Below are 16,912 nucleotides of genomic sequence, written 5' to 3' on the forward strand. Positions count from 1 at the left end.
AAAAAAAGGGCAAAGACCCTAATGTTTTGATGTGATGTTTTGAATATAATAAACTAGTTATGACCAACGTTTCATTTCATTCGGACAAAACACTAAGAAATGGGGCCTAATTAGAGTTGGGGCCCGTTTTTGGGGGGTCACCCTGTATATATATATATATATAATCCTATTTTGTATTTGCGTATATATTTTATGTATGTACGTATTTTGGATAAGTGCATATATAGGCGTATGTTTAATATGTATGCGTTTTAATGTGTGTATTTATAACATATATATAATTCATATATATGCACAGAATATATATATATATATATATATATATATATACATACATATATATTGATGTGTGTTGTCGTAACTTAGTATAGTAGTATTCTATATGTGTATGTATTTAGCGTATGTACCTGTGTAAATGTTGATTCATTTTCTATATGTTCGTGTGTAACGTTTATGAATGCGTATTTTCTATATGGATGCGTTTCACATTTATCTGTATATAGGTTGTATATGCGTGCATGCGAAATATACATTTTTCTATGTCAGTATGTGTATGTGTGTAACCTATCCGTGTGTATTCTCATTATATATGTTTTTCTATTATATATGAGGAGGTTTTACACGTGTACATATATATATATATATGTATATATATATATATATATATATATATATATATATATATATATATATATATATATATATATACACACACACACACACACACACACACACACACACACACACGGCATAATCACGTTGACACACCGGTTCTCGTCAGATCACCGAAGTTAAGCAACGTTGAGCCTTGCTAATACCAGATGGGTGACCATTTGGGAATTCTAGGCGTTGTATGTGCTCTCCGCTTATCTCGGCATTGTTTCCAGTTATCTTGTACCTCAACTTGCCTCAATGTTGACTCAGAAGATGCGTGGTTGGAGATTGCGCAACTCTTGCCACATAAATTTCACGCGCTGGCACCCTTACAGTGGGTATCCATAGTCTGTCAAGACTGAAGGAAGCCTTTTTATATATATACATATATATGCATATATATATGTGTGTGTGTGTGTATGTTTGTATGTGTGTGTAAAATATATTTTGATATATTTGTGTATATTTTTAACATGTTTACATATATATGTGCATGCTTTTTATACGTATATGAGTAAAAATAGATTGGAATATATATATATATATATATATATATATATATATATATATTATAGTAGTTATCTGTATGTATGTATGTATGTATGTATGTATGATTATTTTGTATATGTACTTATATGTGTTGTTTAATTTTAATTGTATATAAACAACATTTTTTGCCGATATTATAAGTTCCAAATCTCAGCGACTACTGATCAGAATTTAACAAATGAAGGCTCGTCGGTAAGTTAATGACCTGAATTGTGTAGTGGGTTATGTCACATATGCCCTTTAGATCGCATATTAAGGGGACCATCTCTCATCTATAACCTATGTTTGGCACTTTTTTGCATCCATAAAATGTTTCAATCACAGTCATTTGTTTTTCTAGTTTTGCATATGAATTACAAAATATCTGATATTTCCCCAAAACCTCTGGCCTTGATGGAGAGGAGACTAAAACTTGCTGCTGTTGTTTCAAATGATCTGAAATAACAGCAAGGGGGAGACTTGATTCCAAATATTTCTTATATGTTATATCTTTCCTCTTTGGTTTTTATACATAAAGTAAGTTTCACAGTGTATCATAATTATTTAATACTGGAGATTTTCATAATAATATGTAATAACCCTAACCGTGTGTCCAGAGAGAGAGAGAGAGAGAGAGAGAGAGATAGAGAGGAATATGTAATGTTATTTAGTGATTTTATTTTGAAAAATTAATTTTCATTTTGTAAATTATCTATCCCAATATAAAATCTTTCGTGGATAGCAGTCCGTGGAGGTGTTAGTCAGGGTACATCTTTATTTGGTTTTCTAATTACTATTATATATATCAATTACTATTATATATATATATATATATATATATGAATGAACAGTAGTGTCTGTAGATATTTAACAATTATTATAATAAATAATAATGTCAGTGCCTTTAAGACACCTTGTTTCTTATCTTTCAGCACTTTCCGTTGTAATAAAGTCGGTCAACTTAGCTCATATGCGTAGATCGTCATATACCGATTAGATCACTCTGACTGACATTAAAAGCATTTAATAAGAATAAATGTTTAATTATAACTTTATTAGTCGCGGTTGACGGTAGTCGAATGGTTTGGGTCCTTGTTAATGAAGCCAGACATGATTTCTGTTGCTGGGGTTCGAGTCTCTCGACTGGCGTTAATTGTGACACCCTGCCCTGATGATTTCCAAAAAGTTGAAACACTAGTGTCTGTAGGTATTGAATAATTATTATAGTAAATAATTTTATATATATATATATATATATATATATATATATATATATATATATATATATCGGAATAGATAATTTACAAAATAAAATAACATTACTACGATAACATTACTACATTACATTATATATTACTACATAACATTAATATATATATATATATATATATATATATATATGTGTATATATATATATGTATATATATAGTCTTAGAAGTTTTCTAAACTTTAAAACTATATAAAAAAAACTTATTTAATTTTTATAATTTTTATCGTTCATTGGACAACTATTTAGTCATTAGGTCATTTAATCACCTCCAAACAATGCATCGGCTTGCTTTCTCGAATTCACAATAGTTCTAACGTTAATTTAAGGGATCATCAGTTGTTTACCATGAAACACTGTTTCGGGGATTTAAAAACAAAACTATATTAAATCATGGCTCCCCAGCAGTTTTGATCAAACACCACATTCCTTAATCACAAGAAAAAAGAAATGTTCAGAATATTTGATCTAGTTTCCTGCTCCAGATTAATTTGGCTAGCCTATTCATGTTATAAAAAATATCTTCCTTACCTGTGAGATTTGTTATTGTTTCCAAATTCAAAATGGATATATTTTTTAATTTACGAGTGTTGTATTTACACGATTAGGATTAATCCATTTGACTACTTATCACCCACCAATATGATTAGTACTTTATATATTTACATTCTTATTTACTTAAAATTAAAAATATTTAAAAGGTATATATATATATATATATATATATATATATATATATATATAACTTTTTTGATATAATATATTGTATACATTACTAATTCTATACATATATATATATATATAGAGAGAGAGAGAGATAGATAGATAGATAGATACATACATACATACATACATATATATATGTAGAGAGAGAGAGAAAGAGAGAGAGAGAGAGAGAGGAGGGGTAAAGATTAATAATTGTAAATTATGAATCAGTTTCAAAAGGAGAAACAAAACAAAATCTCCTTTTGAAACCAATTCAAAATTTATAATAATTAATCTTTATCCTCAATTTTAATATAGCTCTAGAATAAATATACCTATTGAGCTTATTATATATCTACAGTAATATGAACGATGTTGCTTTAAAGTATTAATACGTTAAATTAAACTTTGCGCTTCTACACTTCCGGTCTAATTCCTCTCTCTCTCTCTCTCTCTCTCTCTCTCTCTCTATATATATATATATATATATATATATATATATATATATATATATATATATATATATATATATATATATATACACACACACAAATTTTTGTTATTATTATTTTATACATTACTAATGTAGTTTAGGATTTCGTTTATCAATATATTCTGGTAAATTTTATACGATTCAAAAGCATCCGGATAACAAACAAATGCTTTATTTAATTTTTTTAAATATTTTAGTTTTATCCCCACCTTGTTTTATCATCCTTATTACTAAGCTAGAAACCAGAAATATAAAATCTTTTAATTTTAAGGTAACGCGAGCTATTCTCAAAAACACTGACATAATGGTTCCATAAAACATAAAAACAGGCCCTATCTTTATGCGACATACGAACTATTTGAAAGGGGAAAGAGTTTCTTTTTATCAAATATTTTATAAAGAAAATCCCATCCTCAATTTTTATATCTAAATCCAGAAATCCAGCCTGTTTTCCTCTATGTTCACAGTTAAATTCTAACTCCATCGGCTATATAACATGTGTATTTTTTCAAATTCATCATTATCGTTTATACATATAAGGCCATCTATAAATCTCTTACAACCATGAAAATAATGCGTTTTAGATATATAATTTTTTATTTGTGAGTGATGACCTACATATATACTCTAGTCTTTGTAAATAGAGATTTGCCCAAAATGGTGCAGGATCTTATCCTATTGGGATACCTATAGTTTGGAGTAATATTTTATTTCTTATTTGAAAATGATATTCTTTAATAAGATGACTTATAAGTATTTTTAAAATACCTTTAGAAACACTAGTTTTGCTGTTTTTATTTTTGCACCACAAAGCTTTAGAGTTTGAAAAGTCTATATATTAACCTTTACCACCTTCAAAAGCTAGATCTACAGTATTGTTTAATTCTTTATTATTATTATTATTATTATTATTATTATTATTATTATTATTATTATTATTATTATTTATAATATTATAGTATAGTTTTTCGTGTGGGATTTTAGTATATAGCGTACTAAAATCATAAGTCGCTATAGATTTTGCTTTTATTTTGGAATTTATGTTATCCAGTGTTTTACGGTTTGTGAATTATTTACCAACGAAAATAGATTGATATTATTATAGAATTTTCTTTTCTGGTGGAAATTATTTATTTGATTTATAATTAATTTAAATACTTGAGATATAGATTTACTTAAAGGTTTAGTAATGCACGTTCATATATATATATATATATATATATATATATATATATATATATAACTACTTAATTTACTCACATAAAATTAATATACGAAAGTATAGATTTATGCGTAAACTTTAAGTGTTTATTTCAAAAGTGCTCAATACGTAGGTAGAGCTAGTTTGTAAGTTATAAAACATTTTATACTTTAGACATTTTATAACTTACTATATATATATATATATATATATATATATATATATATATATATATATATATTGTATATATATATCTATATATATATATATATATATATATATATATATATATATATATATATATATTAAAGCTTTGTAATGCACATTTTTGAAGCTACAATAAAACTAGCGCTAACTGGATTTTTGTGCATTTTAGGTATCCAATACATACATGGAAATGTTTTGTTTTTTTCTTCTAACTTTAATCCTACTTTTCCACTAATAATACTATTATTCAGGATAATATTATCTAAATTAATATTACTTACTTTATAGGTATCTGAAACATTACCTATAATTCCTACTTCTAACAATAAACGTTGTATACAATATTTTTTACATATAAAAGCTATATTGTTTGCCGCTTTATCAATAGGAACTATTACAAACTTATCTTGAAGTATTTTAAGTTCTTTAAGTATTTCTAATAGTTTTAAGAAGAGAATTATTTTTTAGGGTGCTTTAATTGTTTTATACGTTCAACCTTTTCATCTAAGCATTCAAGAATATTATTTTTCCATGCATAAAACATAGAGTGTACTAATTTATATTTATTTACCATAGACATAATAAAATCTTCAAGTGCTTTAGTTACTTCTTTAACGCATTTAGTGTAATTTTATGTATTTGGGCTCTCTATAATCTAAGGAGTTTTCTTAATTTAGAATTATTTATTATGTTTAGATTACCTGTAATTACATGTTTTATCTCATTATTGCAGAAAGGAGAGGAATTACATTCACATTCTGGAATATTTATAATATTATCATTTATATTTATATGTTCTACCGTTTTTTTATAATTGAAAACCTTATTACGTATCGTTGGCCTTAGTTTCTACGTCACAATTGGATTTTGATCTTTTGTCTGTAGCTCATTTGGTAGTAATTGTATAATTTTGTGATTATTTAATATTTTAGGTAAATTTATATCATTAAAACATTTATTTTTATACAAAACTACACAGACATTTCTAGGTTTATTTTTTATACCTTCCACGGGTGGCTTATATAATTCAGTGTCGATTATATCCAGAATATATTCGTACCATTGAATGAAATAGTCTTTCCTATATATCGTAACCGGTTGTAATATTTTCGATGTTATTTCCTTCCAAACTTTTTTTTTTGTTTGTTTGTTTGATGAAGTAGTTTTCTAATATGATTGAAAGACTCAGAAATTTTGGTAATTAGAATATCTTTAGTTTTACTAAAGAAGTCTTCGCATGAAATAGCAGATTCTCTATTATTTCTATTAGCATAAGTTCTAACTCTAATACCGTAGCGAGGCAAAGCTGGATATAAGCGACCTACATTTCCAAAATCTTGTAGGTTTTTTTAAACTTTAATATTCAAACCATATGAGTAAATTACTCGCATTTTTTTTTTTAATTATTTCGTCTTCCTTATCCTGACGCAGCTTTAGGATATCACTATCTGCATTATTACTTTAAAATTTTTCAATAATTTGTACAGAAACGACTGACTACAGGTTTCTTTAAAATGTTTAACAACATAAATACACCCCCTAGTACTAGTTCTATGCAAATTCATACGTTTATTTAGAGGCATTACAGTTTCTCCTACGTATTGTAAATTACAGTTTTTACAGGACAACAGGTAGACTAAATTTTGGGACCTACATGACAAATTTTCTTTACTATGATTAAATACTGGATAATGTTTTTTCGTCACATTTGATTTATATTCTTTACATGTTATAAGGATTATCACAGATTTTACACATGGACCAGCATAAAATTTATAACTTAAAATAAAGAATTTTTTTTAATTCAATTTATAACATTGTATAACCAATTCTTAATGCTACAATATTTTAAGTGATGAATTTATTATATTTTTTACTAAAATATCTTGTCCTTTTCTTTTCCAGTATAAACAACTAGTCCTTCACTTTTCCATGCTTAAACTTAACCATATTACTTTTCATGCTCGCATATTTCTATTGTAATATATATATATATATATATATATATATATATATATATATATATATATATATATATATATATATATATGAGGAGCGCATAATATGTTTATGTATATGTCCTTCTATTTTGTGTATCTATAACATATATTTCTGCGTATTTTGTAAAATATGTGTGAAGGGGCGTATGTGTATCTGTTTGTGCGCATATTTTGGTATCTTTCTATCTATCTATCTCTTTCTCTCTCTCTCTCTCTCTCTCTCTATATATATATATATATATATATATATATATATATATATATATATATATATTTGCGTGTATATGTATATATATATATATATATATATATATATATTGATGAGAAGCATCTAGCTTCGAAATGCATTGGCCTAACGAGTTTACATTTTTCTTTGCTAAAGCTATAATCTTTGATAATATGGTTTGGTTCAAATTTAGGTGATCTATATATATATATATATATATATATATATATATATATATATATATATATATATATATATATATAATTATTTACTATAATAATTATTAAATACCTTCAGACACTAGTGTTTCATCCTTTCGGGAATCATCAGTGCAAGGTGTCACGGTTAACATCAGTCGATAGATTCGAATCCGGAGACAGAAGCAAGAACTTAATCCCTTCGGCTACCGTTAGCTGCGAGAAATGCTCTAGAATTTAAACATTTTGTAAATGCTTTTTAACGTCTGTCAGAGTGTTCTAATCATTGTATGATGATCTGCGCATTAGAGCTAAATTGGCCGACATTTAATTCAACTTAAAGTGCGCAACGATAAGAAACGAGTTTCTTAAAGGGGCTGACATAATTATTTATTATAATAATTATTAAATAATCTATATATATATATATATATATATATATATATATATATATATACATATATATATATATTATAAATATAATGATATATATAATATATATGAATATATATACAATAAAACTAAGTCATATTTATATATATATACATATATATATATATATATATATATATATATATATATATATATATATATATATAAGCTTGTGTTATATATTTTGTCTGCGTAGTTTTTAGATTGACATATAGTCTGTACATGTACCGATATACGTAATATCTATTGTGTACATATATAAATATATATATGTACGGCGCTTGTCCAGTTGTCTAGTGATTAGAATGCCCACTATCAACTAGATGTTTGTAGGTTAGATCCCCGGCTGCGAATGAGTGCTAGACTAACTGCACTAAAAAGGCTTTGATACAGTGTGTCAGTCTGTCTGTGAATTACTATATGAGCTCGTCCTATTCTCGGATTGAGCACTATTGCCTGCTACTTTTAGCATAATACAAAGTTTCTCGTAAATAAACAGATGGAGCACTGTTTAGTAGCAGTCAATATTATTCTGTTGATAGATCTATCTATTTATCTATGCATATATATATATATATATATATATATATATATATATAGAGAGAGAGAGAGAGAGAGAGAGAGGAGAGAGAGAGAGAGATACACACACACCCACACATATATATAATGCTTATATATGTATAAATTTCTAGATGTAAATCCACTGAAACTCCAGTATTTATCAAAGAGTACTCGGTTAGTGAACAAAGCTTGTTTATTCATACAAATATTATTGTCCACATACGGTAAATAAAATTATATTAAAAAAAGCAAATCATAAAATGATGTACGGAAAAATCATTTGTTTAGACTCTAAGATATATATATATACATATATATATATCAACAATTTTGCACCACTCTTATACAATATTTCCATATCACAGTTATATTTCTAGAATTCTTATTTCAAATATGATCAAAATCCATTATCTTTTGCCGGTAGAAAAATATCTTTAACTTAAAACTTGAGCTTGAAAGTTTTAAAAAAAATTTTTTTTTTTAATTTAGGAAATCCTGCTTAATTTTTGTCGAATGAATAATGATAAAATTTAATGCAAATCTGAAATATTTGAATTTCAAATGGATAGTTGTGACCATATTATGTCCCTTAAAATTCCTAAATAAATATTTCAAAAGTTTTTCGGCCCACGAATGGAATTTTTCCAGTTAATACAGTCGGCATTCATTTTTTTTTTTATTTGCTTGCTTTTTGTTTTGTTTTGTTTTGTTTTTTTTTATCATTTTTTCTATCGCGCTGATGAAGTCCAAGTTTGTGCAAATTATAATTTTATGAACAGTTATATCTTTATATGCCAATACTTGGGATTGAAACAATTGTACCCAATGTTGTGACCAATAAAAGAAAAGCTTTCTGATAATGAGTAGATCCTGTTGTATCTATCTTTATTAACGTGGTATTTCGAATGAAAAAAATATATATATAAATGACATTGTCTGTTTGTCTGGTCTCTATAAAAGTCCTCTCTCAATATTTGCTCTACAGACTTGAAACTTCATATTTAGGGAATTCAGATCTGTATAACAAATTCCATTTGTTGTTTAGTTGGTAAAAATAGCTGCTAAGCAGTCAGAATTTAAAAAATGTAACTTGCCAGGCGTAAGTCGAATTAAAGTGCTCCTTTACGTATGCGCAAATATACATTTATACGTTAAACTGCATGATTTTGAAAAGTTTTTATACCAATTTGTCCTTAGGCCATATGGTAGTAAATATGACCGAAAAGTAAAATGTTTCGGTTTCAATTCTAGCTGATGGTAGTCAAGTCATTTTTTTTTTAAACTTTGAAAATCACTACTATAAATTGAGTACAGCGTAATAATTAGGGCTGTGACAACAGCATCTTCTTTTCATTGTTTTGACTCTTGAGTATATATCCGTTAATATCTTATATGTTTTATACAGACTGATGTGGTTCTTACTGTGTCTTACTGTGTTGGATATATACCCGAGAGTCAAAAGAATGAAAAGAATATTCTGTTGTTACAGATCTAATAATGACCAATAGAGAACTGGACGTATATAACCCTAACCCTAACCCTAACCCTAACCCGACCAATAGAGAACTGGACGTATATTGATAAATACGAAATCTGCATAAATTTAAATATAATATTCAAGCGTATTTTACGACCGGACAATATATATATATATATATATATATATATATATATATATATATATATATATATATATATATATATATATATGATGGTTGCAACATCTTGCCAGACGCCTCGGACACTTAAAGTCCATGAGCCCAAATGCCTGAGGAAGTATCTATACAAAGATTATGCTACAGGGTCTTAGCTTTGTACGACAGCTAAGTCTCTCTCTCGGTTCAAAATGTTGAGATCCAGCAACAAGCAAAAGCAAGATAGCCAACAACAAATTAAACTGCAGACCAGCTTAATGCGGGTACTGGTCTCCCGCTTTATGGTTTTTTAAATCAGAGATTTGCTTCTCCATGAAAGGTTGCCTTCACCACGGCTTGCGGGAGCCCTCTCCACCCCAATACATATATGCATACACACAAAAATACACGGTGCTAGTTGGCCGTTGACTCCGAAAAAGGGTTCATTCGCCCTTTGAAAGGTCTTGTTTTTAATCCTTCAGGGAGACTAGCCGCCCTCCTCACCAAACAAGTTTGGTGGGGGGACCAGTTTAGTCGCCGGTGACCCGACCATGGGGCGGGTAGTACTGGGTTACTTGGTACCAGTAGCATATGATATGACCTATATATATATATATATATATATATATATATATATATATTTATATATATATATATATATATATATATATATATATATATATACACTAGCAGGTCGTAAAATACGCTTAAATATTATATTTCGATTTATGCGAATTTCGTATTTATTATTATATTATATTGGACTCAATATATAGTAATCTATACTCCTATATATTGGGGGGTATTAATATTCATATTAAAAGCCCTTTTTTCCATTTATTTAAAAAGAAAATACAACTTTCTTATATATGCGTCGTGGATTTGCATTCATCTGCAAAAAATCTAACTAATTTGCATCTTAATTTAAACATTCATTTTAATTTACTCCCTATTAGTTTTTTGTTTTGTTTTTTTGTTTTTTTTTTTGTTTTTTTGGTTTTTATATTACGTGTAATCATATTCATACAGATATCCTACATGATTTATAATTGCATAATATTTGCGTAAAAAGGTTATAGTAAACACAAACCTTTTTCTATATGTATATTTCTGTATGCGTATTTGTTTTTAAAAAATTGCCTACCAAACTCCTCTGTCAGTTTTTGGTCTACAGGCATGAAACTTAATATACAGACCACGAAGTGAAGATCAAGGAGACGGAGAAGTGGAGTAAATACACGGGTTGGCCAGAGAGCTCAAAGTGATCTGGAAGATGAAGAAAGTACAGATAACACTACAAATGTGCTAGAAACAATACCGAAAAACTTTGAAAAAAAAAATGGAAGACATTGGAATCAGAGGGATGGCTAAGAAGATACAACGGATAACAATAATGAAAACTGCAGAAATATTAAGGAAAGCCCTTGAATGTGGAGACTTATACACACGAATTACAGACACAAACTGGATATACAAAAAGGGCTACAGATGCAAAACACTCAGGAACATCACATGGAATCATGAAAACTGAAACGTGTGTGTGTGTGTGTGTGTGTGTGTGTGTGTGTGTGTGTGTGTGTGTGCAACCACACCAAACAAGTTAGGAGGGCCAAGGAGGATGGAAAGACTGATGAGAAAAAGCACCGGCCAGACCTCCGCTGGATAAGTGCAAAGAGGACTGGGAACTTAGGGATGCATATTGACATCCAAATTCCAGCGAAGACCAATGGTCGATGCCAACGAGAAATCAATGGAAAGCGGCTGTAGCGATAAGACAAATTTATCTGCAAATGTTATCGAAAGAGGTTGAGAGTACTGGAAATCTGTTGAGACTTGTTTTTCACTCAAGCTCCAGATAACACCACAATATGTTCTCAAAGAGAAATCTTTGCTGACGGACTGTGTGGCTACTCCTAGTGAATAAATAATAATAATGTATCCAAGAAAATGGAAAGCGGATAATTGTAAGCTACTCATGCCCCCCCCCTCAAAAAATTGTAGTGCCGGTATAAACTAGCACCACGCAGAATAGCAGTGAAGGGTCAAGGAGGATGGAAAGACCAACGAGAGAAAGCACTAACCGGAATTTCACTGTATAAGTGTGAAGCGGACTGGAGAGTTGGGGGAGGCTTATTGCCACACAAAATTCAATGAATGTTAAGTGGATTAATCAGATTGGTAAGACAATTTCTTTTCCAATTTTGCAAAAGGCTTGCCTGCTAGGAACGGCGATAATGTTTATACGGCTTGAATATCAAAGGAATTGACCTGATGTTCAAAAAAAAAAAATCTAAAAACATCCAAAGTTTCACACTACTATGGAAAAGTCCAAATAGTACCGATAATAGTAGGAGCACTAGGAACAATTTCGAAAAACTTCGAAAAAAAGAATTTCAGAAATTGGAATCAGAGAAATAACTGCAAAAGTACAACGACTAACGATAATGAAAACGACTGAAATATTAAGGAAACCCCTTGAATGCGGAGAATAATACAAGACAATATAACGAATAAGCGTTACAGGGAATGAAGAACGCCGAAACTGCATATTTACAAGTTCTACACCCCGATCATGCATCCCCCCATTGTTTTATCAACGATTACCCCCCCCCCCCAACAAACAAAAATGATACCAAAGGGCCGAGAAGAGTCAATAAGGACTGAAAGACCGAGGAGCGAGCGCCAACCAGACCTCGGCTGGACAAGCGCAAAGAGAACTGGGACCTTGGGGAGGCTGAGTGCCACTCAAATTCCAGTATAAACCAATGGCCACTACCAGCGAGAAATCAATGGTAAGCGGCTGTTGCGATGATGTGATGCAAATTCATTTGCAAATGCTATCGAAGGAGGTGGAGAGAGCTGGACGTCTGGGGAGACTTGTTGTCACTCAGCTTCCAGAGAATACCACAGGTTTCCAATCAGATCGTTTGTTGACTTGTGTGAAAGCTCCATGTGAGCCAATAATAATAATAATAATAATAATAATAATAATAATAATAATAATAATAATAATAATAATAATAATGACAGAAGTATTTTTATAAATCTACAAATTTTGCAAAACAAAAATGTTTCTTTTTATTAAAAATGTGCGTATAAATAAAATCATGGCTCTTTAAAGGTGACACTTTTTGTAAGTATACATTGTTTTTGTTTATAATTTAAGTGAAAGTTTTTGTTGTTGTTGTTGTTGGTGGTGGTGGTGGTGGTGGTGGTGGTGGGAGGGGTGTTTTTTGTTGTTTTTTATAGCAAAATATGCCCATTTGGACGCTCCCCCTTGTTTCTTTTATCTCGTGTTTGTATCGTATTGTATTTGATGTTGTTGATCATAATTTATTTCGTATAAATAAGATGATTACTGTTGACATTCGTTTCCCTGGTGTCTTTCTAATTAGAATTATTTTTAGAAATATATCGGTTACTTAGGGGAATAACCACGTGGATCTTGCAAACATCGCTAAGTGAAACTATTTTTGTGGAACGAGTAGGATTCGAACTTGGCACACCCAGCTTATCAGTCAGTCCATTATGTACGACCTTGAAAGTATCAGAGTGAGGTTGAAAATTAATGTAATTGCTGTCACAATTATTGTATATTCAGTCCGATTGTACCGGAAATATCACACGGCAAGAATAAAAGCATTCGACACAAACATGCACTTGCTTGGAAAGACAACTAAATACGGTTGATGGCAGAACGAAGCAAAATACGGGCGATTGTCGGAAATAAAATAATTGTTGACTAATTGAAAAACCATCCGCAAACGTTATGTTATCCAAAAAGGTTAACTGTAGATAACAATTTCCCCTATCGCTAAAAACACAACAACCCAATAATGTTACAACATTGAAAACCCAAAATGGACGTTTATAGGTTTACAGATGGATGCATTGCATGGGTGTCATAAATTATTATATGAACTAACCTGAAATTAAGATCGATAGTCATCATGGAAGTGGGCCTGAGAAAGCCATTCCGTCAATTCATATTTTGGTTACTTTCATAACATTTCGGTCGATGTACCCTCTGGCCTTCTTCAGTGTGTATTGTTTTCAATTCGAGAATCTTCAATTATTTATTCCATAAAATCTCATAACACAAGTTAAAATAATATCTCATAAAATAATTATAGGCTTATTGCCACTCAAATTCCAGTGAAGACCAATGGCCGCTGCCAACGAGAAATCAATGACATGCAGTTGTTGCGATAATGCAAATTTATTTGCAAATGAGATCATTGATGACCTTGTAATGTTGTGACCCTTCGTGCTGTGATCATAGCGTAGTATCTGTGTTAACTGTTGTAAGTAGGGCCAAGGGTCAAAACAGTAGTAGTAGTAGTAGTAGTAGTAGTAGTAGTAGTAGTAGTAGTAGTAGTAGTAGTAATTGATTCGAGCGACGGCGGGTCGCTGGATCAATTATTATGATGAGAAAAATAAACAATTAAATTGGGAAAAATGATTGACATATAAATAATAATATCGCAAAAAGAATGTGAAAATAGAAAATAGATGTAAACATGATTTTTGATTTGCATAAACAAATAACTAGATTGAGGTTACATCAGCTGTTGGTCTGAGGCACGTAATGAGACATGTAATGAGACACGTGATGAGATGTAGATTTGGGGAGATTCTAGTCAGTCGTTAGCTGGACAGCGGAAAGAACGGACGACTCAAGAGAAGAGTGGTTCTCTCCATGAGCGGCGTCATCTCGGGCAGCCAAGATGTAAAGATGTTGTAATCTTTAAAGATGTCGGCTGAAATCATGAAAATAAATGTTTGTAAATAATTCAGGTATGTGTTGTGTTGTTTACATTTGTTAAAAAGAACTGTTTGTCTACAACTGTTTCAATACGTCCACGTCAATCGTTTCCAGTTAGAACTGTTGCATAAATGTTAAAATATACACACTAGACAATCAACTAAATGATACGACGTATATACATACACGCATTTACACGTACATGAATATACAGATAAAATATAAAACCAACTATTCAACATGTACGTCATTATAGAACATATTCATATACACATTACACAACAGACCCCTTTTTAGGGCCCTATAGTATAACAAAACCCTTTTTGGTGTCATATATAACAACCTGAGTATGTAAAAGATCCTTGTGAGTCAATAATAATAATAATAATAATAATAATAACAATAATAATAATAATAATAATAACAATAACAATAACAATATGCCATTCAATGAATTAAACGAATTCTATGTCTTACAGCTAATTATTTATCATATTACCCTAATTTGTTAAAAGTTTTGTAAATAAAAGAAAAACGTACCACAAAAATAAATAAATATTTAATACCACCTTTTTTTTCTGAAAGTAAATATGTCCCTCTATTGGGAATAGAACTGTAGCCTAAAACAAAGCAACTCTTGTTACTTATTCATTTGTTTACAGCGTGTGCCGGTCAACCGGAAGAACCCGGTGTAGACCGGAATTTGTCGCTGTTACAGTTGTTTATTTCTCGGGTCTTTAAAGCCTCAACAGCAGCAGCAGCAGCGACTCCGCTATTTTTTGTTATAGCGTCGGCAACCACGACTCTCCAAATTATAAAGCCATTATAATCTCTGGAAAGACGGTAGTTTCCTGTTGCTTTCCGTCTTGATTCGTGGATGTAAGTTAAACACGCTCCCATATATCAACCTGGAAATTTCTACGACTCAGTGCGGTACAAAGAGCTCCTAGCCTTTCCAAGTTGTCGCCCATATATAACTTGAATTCCTTCAGCTATAATCGAAACCGAAATACAAAACTTATGAAGAATTCTTGATAAAATTATTTATAAAAAAAAAAAAATAGATGACTTAAGGGCCATCTTCTATAATATAAATCTCACCTGTCTGTTTAAATGTATGTATGTATGTATGTATGTATTTGAATTTTAACGAGATCGGTATCATTTTGAACCTCCACCCTTCGGACGACAAATATCAAAAAATTGGTTAAAACATTAATTCCTTCACCCTTTACTGGGCACGTTTCTACAGGGAGGGGTCGCTTTTTTCACCGATATTTTCGAAAGCCATCTCCTCTTTTCGATTGACTAGCCTTAACTTAAACATTCGTCACTTCCGATTTGGCGATGGGTGCAACAGCAAAGACGTCACGTTTTTGTTTTGTTTTGCTTTGTTTTTCACGTTTTTTTCCTCCTTCGCAGTACGGGTTCGAGCTTACTTGCCTACTTTTTTTTTTTTTTTTTTTTTGCTCAACACACACCTCCAAACACCTGGGCAAAGCCCGGCACCAAGGCATCCAAGCTAGTCAGCTATAATTGAAACTTATGAAGAATTCTTGGTAGAATTATTTATTACAAGAAATGGAAGTGAAGGTGGGATCTTTCTATCGATTCAGTAGATATCTCACTGCTGATGCAATTCTCTATCTATATAAGAGCCAGGTACGTCCAAGGATGGAATACTGTTGCCACATCTGGACAGGAGCTGCTAGAAAGGACTTGCCCTGCCTTGATAGCGTTCAAAATAGACTTCGTAGCCTCGTAGATGTCCTTTTCTCTTCCCTTAAACCTTTATCTCACAGAAGAGATGTTGCGAGTTTGTCTCTGATGTATCGTTATTTTCATGGAAAGTGTTCGACTGAGCTTCAATCTATGGTCCCCCCTCGCCAAACTTTCACAAGAAACACTCGTCTAGCTGTAAACACTATCAATAATTTCCCCCACTCTTTATCTGTGCCTAAACATAAACATTAGATTCCATGAGCAAAGCTTCTTTCTTAGAACTGCACGCCTGTGGAATTGTCTTCCGTTTTCCTGCTTTC

At 30.6% G+C, this 16,912-nt stretch overlaps 1 pseudogene; it reads left to right on the forward strand.

Annotated features, from left to right (window-relative positions):
- The first annotated feature begins 741 nt into the window (after window positions 1-741).
- Window positions 742-858, forward strand: LOC145247752 (5S ribosomal RNA; annotated as a pseudogene).
- The last annotated feature ends 16,054 nt before the right edge of the window (window positions 859-16,912 follow it).

Source organism: Euprymna scolopes, chromosome 25, assembly GCF_053919585.1.
Source record: "Euprymna scolopes isolate OS-2025 chromosome 25, ASM5391958v1, whole genome shotgun sequence".
Lineage (NCBI taxonomy): Eukaryota > Metazoa > Mollusca > Cephalopoda > Sepiida > Sepiolidae > Euprymna > Euprymna scolopes.